The sequence below is a fragment of the Triturus cristatus genome, chromosome 8 (genome assembly GCF_964204655.1).
Source record: "Triturus cristatus chromosome 8, aTriCri1.1, whole genome shotgun sequence".
Lineage (NCBI taxonomy): Eukaryota > Metazoa > Chordata > Amphibia > Caudata > Salamandridae > Triturus > Triturus cristatus.
In genome coordinates, this window is record NC_140591.1 from 445,659,481 (window position 1) to 445,671,579 (window position 12,099).

Here is a 12,099-nt window from a genome sequence, read left to right on the forward strand (position 1 = left end):
CAATGCGTCTCAGATAGTAACCTATTAAAGGTGGTGACATAAGTAATGAGGTCTTTAGAACCCTGGCGAAGATTCAATAACTCATTATCAGAAGCATGTATAAATACATGTTTGGCGAATAATCCAGACATAGCAGTTTTGAAAGCATTTAAGTCATGCAGCAAGGGATCATTAACATCAACCAAAGGCATAGCCCAGCTAGCTGCCACTCCTCCCAAATATGAAATAATGAATGCCACCTTAGAAGTGTCTGAAGTGAAAATCTGTGGCTTACATAAGAAGTGTAATTGGCATTGACTCATGAAAGTAGAGAAGCGGCTACTATCCCCTGTGAAACGTTCAGGATTGGCCAAAGGAACAGGGCTGGGTGAAACCACGGTAACTTGGAGGTTTTGGTCGGAATTGGCTCCCAAAGTTTGGGGAGTGTTGCTAACATGTGGGTTAAATTTAGATGGAGCGATAATAGGTTTGCTAACTTCTGAATGTGGGTCCCTCCAGCTAGTAAAACCTGTTTTAGTCCTATCTAACTCCTGCCTAAGGGCCTGGTTCTCCTGCCTTAACTCCTGCATTTCGCCTACTAATCTACGAACCAATGCAGTTAATTGGGAGGGGTCCATTGCATCATCCTCGAAATCCATATCGCAAGATCGGAGAAGGAACAAGTGTTTGGAGGCTTCGCTTTCTGTTACAAAGTCACCCACCTGAGCTCCGGTTTGTTCCTTCTCCGATGCTGCTTGATCCCAACTCCCTCTGAAGCCCACCGAGGCAACAAGATTATGGCACTTGTCACTCAGAATGGACCCCCGGGGGGGAAGGGGGGAATTGGAAGAGAGAGAGAAAGAAGACAAACACTGGGTTCGTGTCAGGATACTCTTCAGGGTATTCTTCAGGGACAGGGGAATGGTCGGAATCTTTGTTCTCTCTAATTGCGTCACTTGGAACTTCGCTGGTTCTTGTTAACTACGCAACTTGCGGGGTAAATCTATTGGGGAGAATCAGAGATACATGTAAACATAAACCAAATTAACGTAAACAATTTTACCACTGGATTTATGTGTTTGCCTATTTCCTTCACATACCATTTAAGCCTTTTCTGAGGTTATTCTCTTTTGCAGGAAAAGTGCCTTCTTCTGGGTGGCTTTAACAATGCAAGGTCCATTGTAATTCAAAACAATATTCTAATTACAACATATCAATCATGCTGCAGTTTGCAAAATAAAAAGGTAAACTAACTAAAAGAGAGTTCTTTTTCACTTGAATAATTGCACACACTGTTCCAAAGTTAAAGTCTTTTCCTTTCAGTTCAATGTTTAAATGTTCGTAAAGATTGCTGTTGAACTTTGAGTCATAAATAATGAAGATTCTGTGAATAACTTAAAGTTATCTTGAAAACGGCTCCTTTAGGCTTGGAGAAACAGCTGTTGTCTCAATTGCGCGCCTCGGTGCTTTAAGTGTCAAACAGAATGAAGATTCTTACCGTTCGTTAAGAATTACCCGGACTTGTGAGGGTTGCTAGGCGCCGGTTTATTTACCCTGTTGTTTTTTCTTTCATCTCTTAGGTCACCGGAAGCGGAGCGTCGAAGGAACTGAAGAGCGCCGTGACAGCGGAAGACGATCCAGCCGGACCTTTCCTTCCGAAGCACCCTTGAGGAATCTGGAAGTGTTGCAGTCCCGGACTCAGCTTGGAAGAAGTGGAAGGATCAGGACCGAAACCAGACTGAAGCTGCATGCGGTGAACGGAGTCAGGTGAGTTCTGCCAGCAGGAAGCGAAGCATCGGGAAATAGTGGGTGGGGGTTTAAATACCTTTGCGAAGGCTTCTCAAAACGTGTCCTGGGTGTGCCTTCGCAATTAGCATACGCACGGAGCGATCTACAGTTGACACGTGCCAAGCATATTTCAGTATAACTAAACGTGTTACACGTGTGCAACATGTGCCATAACTCGTGAAACAAATGGTACTTCGCCATTATGGTTCAGAAACAAACATTGATACCTACAATTGCAACATGACACTAATAATAGTAAAGAAGTACAATAAACAAGTTTATCTTAAATCAATCAACAAAGATTAATCTCAGAAATAAGCACAGTTATATACTTGAGGGTTTTTATAGTCTGAATGCAATACCAACGTGAACAGGGATTGCATTCCGCTACGTTCAGATTTTCGTAACACTTGAAGCATGACTCCCGTCCAACCAGTGGGGTGTGACATCTGTAGCCTGCCTTCCACCCACTGCTGCTGATCTTACGGCTGTGCCGACAACCTCCACTCCGGCCCGCACCGGGGCTGCCGGGCCTCATGGAACACAGTAGGCTCGACACACGGCACTGCAGCGTTCCCGACTCGATCCACCTCCTTAGGGAGGCTGCAACCTAGCTGGTGGAGTGGACGGAGCCTGGCGACTGGAGCCCGTAGCTGCATTGATGAATGACCAGGGGCAGGCAGGGAACCCCAGCACTAAATACTGCAGCGATCTTGGTCCCTTGAGCTCTTGAGGGGAGCTTAAGCTTGGGCCTCCATAAGGCCCCACCTAGGTCCCTTGAACAGATGGGATTCTGTGACCTGCATTGCTGGCCTACTTGTGCAGCACCCCTTGTATTGTCAGTGCCGGCAGCATCCTATACCCAGCGGGTGCACCTCACTCTCTGGCCCTGGCTGCATATGACGTCCCCGACGTGACCAAGCCATTGTCCGGTGCGAGGTGCGCCGTTCCGGCACAAGACTGCACCATAGCCGAGGGCTTACGGGGATACCACTGCCTATGCACACCTGTGATCCTGCCGGTGTGGAACCATTGCAGAATCACGGCCTGGAGAAGGGGGGGCAAGGTGGGACACTCTTGGTCTTTTCCTGCACTGGCATCACTCCAAGCATCCCAAGGATTCTGCTTGGGCCTCCACCACCACTGAATGAGCCTGGCTACCCGTCCACATACCAGGGAGCAACTGACTGACCCCTTGGCCTGCTGCTGTTCACACCTAGTTTGCATACACCGCCATCTGTGGGGCAGAGGAGTTCGCCTGCCATGGTGCCTGGTCAGACTGTGGGCCACTCACAAGAAGATCACCGCAGCCAGTGGGCACCTTTGAAGGGAGTTTCTCTGACACGTCCTGCTCGACAACAGGACAGACTTTGTTGACCAGCGTGTATCGCCCCTCCTGTGGCTCGGTGCAGGGGCTGATGCTGCATTAACTAGTGGCCCCCCTGTCCTGGCCGGATTTGACACGCGGGCGAACCATACGGCCTGCACCGGCTATGGGCAGATGCCTCTATGCAAGTCCAGGGTCAAACCAGTGCAGCAGCTCTTCTTCACCGAAGCGCTCCTCCAGACGCGCCCAATGGCTAGCCTGAGAGGGGTGTACCCGCCATGATGGGTCAGTCCCAGTCTCTCATAAACAGCGCACAAGATTCCACCATGGAGCGCATCCTCCAGGAAATGACAGCAGTTGACATAGGTTGGATGGTATGGGCACGAACATTTACGCATAACCAGTGGAGACCATTCGCCTGGACATCAGGCTTTCAGACACACATGGATGGACTGGAACAGTGAGTCACGGTGGTAGAGGATCATCTAAACACCCTGCCAGAGTGGAACCAGGAACTCCTATTTTTGAGTATCAAACTCATCAACTTAGAGGACAGGAGGCGGTGAGACAATGTATGTTTTTTCGGCTTCCTGGAGAACGCAGAAGGGCCTGATGCCAAGTCCTTTCTCAGAGACATCCTCCAGAAGCTCACCAGTCTTGCCTTTAACCCCCCACTGGAGATACAGAGGGCCCATTGCATTAGCCCACCATGATGGGATTCCTACGCACATCCCGCTTCCTGCAGCATTGGCAGGCCCAGCAACTACAACTGTTGCCTGCTCACACGGTCCTTTTGCACATGAAGGCTATGACATCCGCATAGCTGTAGATTTCTCTAGGGAGACTAACAACTGCAGCAAAGCCTTCCTCTCTCTCCAGCCCCAGCTCCGCCAGTTGGACATTAAGTATGGCCTTTTCTTACCAACCCGAATGCGGATCACCAAGGAAGGTGCCTCAAAGGACTTCTATGATCCGTGAGATCTACGCTTCTTCCTGGATGGACTCTTAACCCAGGATATGGACACTGCCTCCCTCATGACCATGGATGCACACCATTTGGCACTGGCATCCCTACCCGCCTCCTCCGGCAGTCAAATGTGGAGCGTCGATGGCACTCAACACTGGGCAGGGACTCCGACAGGATGGCACAATCAGGGGGTGGCAGGGCCAAGGTCGTCCTGGGGCATGTAGGGCTGTGTAGACCAGGCGCGGCAGGGCGCACTGCTGTAAGATCATTGGGATCGACATCCGCCAGACTGCTGAGTATTGCCATGACTGTCTAACTGTCTGACTGTTTGAATCTTTGATCAAATTAATTGTTATTTCTGTTCGCAATGTGTGCTGCATGATCCTTTGTCCTGGCTCCCCCCACGAGTGCAATGCTAGACCTCTACATGTGCTATGATGGCAGGACAATGGCCTGGGACCACACCTCTCTCCCCGAACCCCCCCCCAGCACACTCAGCCTGCTCACTGCAGGCAATGATCTGAGCAGCACTGTAGTTCTGTTTCCTATTGAAGATTATGTTATCCCCAGTCCCTTGTTTCTGGACCCCTCAGACTGCTTGGTACCTGGGTATCGATGGCCCCCCTTCCCTTCCTTCGGGACTGCCTTCAGTGCTTTTGCCCCAACGCACCACCTTCTTTTACCGATGGGGACACCATCGTCCTGACCGCGGAACCTGCTGCCATCCTGCGGCTAATAGTTTAAGGATTATTCTTCACTGACACATCCCGTGACTGCACTGAATGCACAGCTTCACCAGGTGACGCGCTTTTCCCCCTCATAAGTGCAGTATACCCCCACAACTCACTGCACTCATGGAGGCTCGGGCCAGAGTACACATGTTCCTTCCCATCTGGGGATTCTTGGACCGCATAATTTCGCTCTCTGTCCCCAATGGACCTTGGTGATTACACTAAGCCCCCACTCACTCCCACTCAAGGCCAGGTCTGACCGCCATCCTGACTGCCCTGTCTGCCTGAAGGGGTCCCCGTGGCACTCTGCCTTCGTAAGTCTAGACCCACGGTACACAGCTCAGTGTCTCCTGTGCTGTACTTTGTCGCGGCAATTTATCCCAACCCTCTCCCCTGCCACTCCCACCCCTCGCCCATAGCTTGCTTCCTAAGCGTCAGCTGTTCGCACACCTCATCTGTTAGTGCCCTCTGGGGACCCCCTCCCTGCATGCCTGGTATATTGCCTGCCTGTTCTCCCTCCCCAGCCCTTCCTTTTATCCCATCACACCCAGATCCCCCTATTTTTGTCCCCACCCTCTCCTCCGCTACCTCTCCCCACCTCTTACTTCGCTCCCTCCTGACCCCCTCACCGCCCCACCTAGGCCTGTTCCTCCTCCACACTCCCATCATCACACGACTCCCTTGCCGACCACGCCACCTCACCGCATACATATCTCCCTATACTCCTGCCCGCTGCCTTATCTGTTCACCCCCTCCGCACTTGCATCTGCCCCTCAGCGTCCCACCACAGCCTGTAATTGTTCTGTTCTGACCGCGCATGCCTGCTCCCACTGCCCACTCCTCCTACCCTCTTCACATCCTCACTTGGAATGTTAATGGCCTTACGCACTACATTAAATGAAAAAAAGTGCTCTCTTACCTCAGGTGAGGGTGCGGATGTGAATCTATTACAGGAGACCCACTTGGACAACCTAGAATCTGACAAGTTGTGCTGGGATCGGGTGGGCAAGGTGATACATAGCAGCGTTACGGCTTAGCCACCCACTGAGGGGGGTCGTCCCATAAGTGCGGGGTGGCAATCCTCATCCGAAAGTCTTTGCCTATCGCAATAGTGAGATCATGGTCTGACCAGGACAGCAGATACGCCTTTCCCAAATTGGGACTAAGGAACAGGTCCCTCTGTGTAAGATCGTATACGAGCCAACGGGGGCAAAATGCTCCTTCTTTGTCTAGCTGTACCACTTGCTGGTGGAGATAGGGGCCTCGCAATATATCATTGAACGGGACTGGAACCTCGCCCGAGACACAGTCCTTCACATGACAGAGCCCCTAGACAAATGCAACAACACAGATAGCACTCTATTGGGAGATGTGGCCTCGGACCACGGCCTGTTGGACCACTGGCGTCTCACCCACCCGTCAGACAAGTAGTACACCTTCCTCTCACCAGTGATGGCACACAATCTAGGCTGGACTACTTCCTCATCTCCCAGAAATCGGTCGCTCTTGTCGAAGAGTTCTGAACATTAGAAGCTGCACTATATGACCATTACCCGGTTCTCTTGTCCCTCGATTCGGGCCTAACCTCCCCAGGCCACACACCATGGTGCCTGAACATACAGCGATATCGCGCCCCTCAGGGTAAGCGCTGTATCCACACATTTTTCAGACAAAAGGGGTTTGGTGGAATCCCACAGAATTCTAAGGGCAGGCGCAAAGGCAACGGTACGGGGCCAATTAATGAAAGATGCTGCCATGTCCAATAAACAAGCAACTCTGTGACGGTGCGAATTGGAGGGGCAGATAGCCCCCCCTTCCCCGCCTCTACTCTTCCCACCCCACCCTGCCTAACCGCAGCCACCTAGAAAAGGACTGCATGGCCCTCTGCAACCTCTTCACCTCCAAAGCTGAATACTCCCTGTAGCATCTCAAAGGGCATCTCTATGAGAAGGGGGAGAAGGCGGGCTGCCTACTGGCTGCCCAACTGAGACCACGGAAGGCTGCCATGGCTATCCCAGCCATACACTCGACGAGCTGGAAGATCCTCACTCGACCACAGGACGTTGTCAACAAATTTACCTCGTTCTACAGGACGTTGTATACCCCAGAGACACCGACAAGCGCAGAACATGTGGCCATCTTTTTGGAGGGCGTGAACCTCCCCTGCCTATCGGACAAAGGCAGGGAACTACTGGCGGGGGAGATCAGTAAGGAGGATATTGCATCAGCCATCTCCAAAATGCCCTATCACAAATCTCCGGGTGAGGACGGCTTATCTGCAGAGTTGAATAGATGGTCAGGCGAGGAGGTAATCGACTCCTTGCATGCCGCCTTTCATGAGGCGGGGCAGGTGGCATCACTGGGACCTATCTCCAACAGGGCAGTGATCGCGGTTCTGCCCAAACCTGGGAGGGACCCATTACTATGCGGCAGCTATAAACCCATCTCGCTATTGAATGGCGACATCAAGATCCTCGCAGTTTCCTGGCATTGTGACTTGGCAAGGTCACCCCTTCTCTTGTCCACCACACGCAGGTTGGCTTTTTACCGGGTCGCTCCTCCAGGAATCACCTTTGCACCCTGGCCCACACCCTCTGGGGGCCAACGATCTCCAGACTGATGCGGGACATACCGTAAGAACCGATATAGGAAGTTGTCATAAATAGTAATAAATTATTGTAGCACAAGGGGACATAACAGCAGAAAGGTGAAAATAACTCCTATCTCATATTCCGTAAATATTACTGCAGCATGATGAAGATAATAGCGCTCGCTCTGTTTAAAATAATATCTTTATATAGAAACAGAAGAAAAGCCAAACTGGAAGATCGTATCTTTTCATTTTATTGTTTGAATTATGAATGCTATGTTGTACATAAGAACATGGATATAGGACAACAAGTAAATATAATCAGCAAAAATGTCACCAACATTAAACATTAAACACCACCATTAAACAAGTATGCAGGTACAATTAACTAATCTTCTGGATATAACAAAAAAGGTATGTGTCTTTAGTACATCTTCCAACTCTAGACCAAACAGTCTTTCCATTATGTCTAAAGTGAGATAGAACTGGGACAACTGTCAGCTGTTTTGGCGTCCTTCCTGCCATCACAAATAGGCTAGTATTTAAATCATGTTCTCTAGAAACCAATTTGCCTGAAAATCCAGCTGTCAGCCAGGAGCTGCTGAATAGCTCTTTGATGAGGGGTGAATTGGCTCGCAGAGCTGATACAAAAGCCTTGGTTATGAGTATAGGTTGACCTTCACTTGATAGAATAGACTGGGTGCTGTGACCAGCCAGCTGCATATCTTTAAAGGATGTGTACACTCTCACTGGAAGATGTAGCACACACCTGGGCCTGCCTCTCTTTTGTCTTCCTATCCAGACACGTTAGAATTCTAGTGGGAGAGTAGGTGTCTCTAGAACTGGTTTTGAGTGAGCACAGAGGAGGGGTTGTTTAATTCCCTGGCCACATCTTTAGGTTGATCACAGGAGCTCTGCACAGGGGAAGGAAAGTTCTGCCATGTTGGATTTAGGTACAGAGGTGCAATCATTTGCAGTAGGGCACACAGGAACTGCTGCAAATGTGGGTAAAAGTTACCACTGTAATTTATTTTCTATTTGTTAGGAAGGGGCTAGAAGTCACCCCAACCCACAGGCTAGCACCAAGCATAAATGTGGCACCTCTGGATACCCCCTTAAAAGCACTGCTGGGCCTGTGGAAGGCAGAAGAAGGACTGCTCCTACTGATGACACCTGTAAGGAGAACACTAAGAGCTGGACCTTCTCCCACTTGTACCCAAGGCAAGGAAGTGAACTCCAAGGGTCAGTTGGCTGACCTCCTTTAAGCTATAAGGACACAAAAGCTGCAAGAAACCCACTTTCCTGAAGAATCCAAGCTCGCCAGATTCAACTGGACCTGCACTGATTCTGCAGGTGGCTTCTGTTGAAGTTAGTCTTAACTTCTAATTACCCCCAGGTCCTACATTATTGGCTTGTGTTAGAGTGCACTTCACCTGTTCCCAAACTGCAGGAAGTGGGCTTAGAAACTTTCTGCCAACTTTCTGCTCAGAGAACTGACAGAGAACAGGGTTGCTATTGAAGTAGTTAGCGTTGATGTTTAATCACTGGACAGCCACAACTTGCTGGCTTGCCCTAATGAAGAAGATCTAACTTCTTGAAAACAATGTAAGCCCTAACATAGAGGATTTTACCAGGAGAATGCCCAGCCGGATCCAATCGATGGTTGATACCTTCCTAGTCACGGAATTCACACTTTGCTAGCTCAGAGAAAATTCTAATCTCCGGTTCCCCTTCTTTAATTTTTGGCATTTTGGTCATTAAAGTAATTCTCCATTTTTAAAAAATGAAGTTGGATTTATATTGTGTTGTGTTTGTGACTATTTATTAAAGTCAGCAGTAGTGACTGAAGTTATTTTTTAATAGGAAGCTTGTTCCCAGATGCATAATTGTACATAGTGCATCATTAGGCCGTGAAAAAGCAGTGAGCACATATTTCTTTTCATTTTTTTTTGTATTGGGGTAAAAACATCCCCTACCTGGTATTACAGGGCTGAGCCTCTGCCCTAAGTGATTCCAACTGAAAGCCATCTGGCAATCAGATATTTTAGGCCAGCACATATGACAATAATGCAGTGCATAGTGAGCAATGGCTTTTCATTATTCTGAAACCTAAAGCCTACTGTGGTCTGGAGGGGTGCATCAAACTAGTCGATATGGGACTATGGTTCATATCCTGCGCCATTTGCATTAAGGGCTAGTGGCAGCAAGACATTTCTCTTGATTGATAATACTGACCAAACGTTTTCATGGATTAATGTGGTGCCTGCGGACCCCAAGTTTTGAAAGTTATGCTTGAACTTAATGTCCAGAGTTTGCACTGACATCCTTGTCTGTGTGTGTTGTGTGTGTTTTATGACTGGTGACAGGTAGCAGGACTCCATTTTGGAGCAAACATAGCACAAGATGAAAAAGTTAAGGTACTGCCCCCCAGACAGTGAAAGTATATTGCTGGCATTCCTGAGCTAAAGGGTGTGCAGTGTGGGTGGGTGAAGACTGGGATGTCTTAGTTATTCAATTGTGGTATGTTAGAAAGGGTCTAATGAATAACTCTTCCTACAGTAGCATTTGGATCGACAGTAGGGAAGGGAGATGAGCCAGCTGATAGTGTTGTTAAAAAAGGGAATCTTCTAAGTAGGCCACATCCCATTTGTTTCTCTCGAGTGATATTCCAGAATGCTGATGACAGATAGTTGCAGGATTTTCACACCTCATTGTGCTCTTGTTTTGGGTGCTTCAGTTTGAGCCAATCTCGTCACTACCCCGGGTCACTCCCTACTGTGAGCGAGATCATCTTTGAAACTCCTTCTTCAGCTTCAGCACCATTTTTGTAGGTTATAAATATAATTTTTCATTTCATGTGCCTACCCGGTGACCCAAGTCCTACTAAGACTTACATGCTAGTACTTCATCAAATATTCTAGCACATACTTTGTAATAGACTATAATAATGCCCCACATACCTACATTTAACTATAATTTTAAATAGTTGACATCATTTTGAGGTTTCCCTCCATTTTATTGCTGTCACCTGTTAGTGTGCTTTGTTAGTAAATGTAGTTATTGTGAATATTCTTCCCTGGGCCTTAAATAGTTTATCATTTACCTAAAATAACGTCTGCTTGTTGATTTCTGAATCCTCTCAAACTTGAGGAGGTATATAGACCGTACAGGAATGGCTGATAATGAAGAGAACGCTTGTGAGAAATTGGGTTGTTGATTGACTGGGGTGTGATCCCTGGTCAAGCAACAGAAAGTCACTAAAAGTCACTAAATTAATTCGCGCCTAATCCTGAGTAACTTGGCCCCAAAGCAGTCAAGCTTAATTTAGATGCAATCTGTAAAATATTTATGTAGAACACAAATAGTAATAAAGTGAAAACACAACACAAAAACACCCAAACCAATTCAGAAAAATAGACCACATTATAGTAAATAATTTGACACCAAAACGACAAAAATCGAATAAGTAGAACTGAAGATATTGGTTTTTAGATTTCTAAGTGTAAATAGCAGCAAAAAACACAAACTGCCAACAAGGGATATCTGGTCGTGCTGGACCAGGGCAAAGTCAAAGGTTCAGGCTGACAGCGATGGAGCGTGGGCCGGATACAGGGACCAGTCCCTGTAGTCAAATCCGATGAGCGCGGTGCTGCGATGAGGAGGCTCAGCGTCGTCACAAAGGCTGCCATCTATGGGGTTGTGAGTTCCTTGCGCCAGGAAGAGTATCGCGCAGTGTGTGGTTTAGTAGGTGATGCGTCTACTCCGATCCACGCAACAGTGGCAATACGCTGGTTCTGATATGCGCAGCAGTGGGGATGTGTCGGTGCTGGCCCATGCAGTGGTGACTATGCACGATTCCGATCTTCGCAGTGGTAGCGTTGCATTGATTCTGCTGGAACAACACCTTAGGCCAACTTTGAAGGCTTTACCGTTTTTCACATAGCAGGACGTGGGATGCTGGTACCACAGATGTTTTCAAAACATTGCTGTTGATGCGAGATTTATAGAAGAGGCGGACATCATTGTAAAAAGAAAAAATCTATTGGAGGGCTTTTTAGTCCCCATTACCATGTCCTCAAAGTAGGACTTCAAATTGACGAAATAGGTTTCTTGTATTATCCTGAAACTCTCATATAACTTTCCAATTAGAGTTGGGACATACTCAAACCCCCAGGAATAAAACTCTTGAGCGTAAAGGTGGAGGGCAATTTAGCCATGACAATACCCGCACAAGTTTAATGTGAAGCTGAGTAGGACTAAGCTCATGTCCCAAATACCCATGAGAGTAACTGATTTCCAAGGCGAATACTGCTCTTAGGTTTAGAGGAATATTAGTATTATAGTTGTCCTGAAGAAGGTGGTTACACAATTATTTTCCACTGAAACGCGGCGACGCCCCCTCCCCCTGTTTTGTCTTGCTTAATTCGAGGAACTATGGAGTATACGTGTTACAATGTTTACATGCTTATGTTTTAGTGATTCATTTGAATGAACAAAATTGTAAAGACAAAGGTGTAGGTCTTGATTATTGTCTCTCTTAATAACGCTTTGATTATAACATGTGCAAATTCCCGGATAAATTGAGATTGTTTTTAGAATGTGTTTAAGTGATATATTTTTTTTATATATAATTGTATAATTGTCTTGTTTGAATGCATTATTAAACTGATTTTTATAATTACCTTTTGGGTCCCCTCTTAGATTGATACTATGAAAT

At 47.6% G+C, this 12,099-nt stretch overlaps 1 protein-coding gene across 3 annotated transcripts in view; it reads left to right on the plus strand.

Moving 5' to 3' along the window:
• Positions 1 to 12,099, plus strand: part of LOC146802275 (uncharacterized) — a 275,082-nt gene that overhangs the window by 29,390 nt on the left and 233,593 nt on the right. For all 3 annotated transcript variants that reach the window (XR_014967723.1, XM_085621850.1, XM_085621849.1), the window contains exon 3: positions 1,560 to 1,746. The gene's annotated coding sequence lies outside the window, so the exon portion shown is untranslated. The remainder of the gene's footprint in view (positions 1 to 1,559; positions 1,747 to 12,099) is intronic.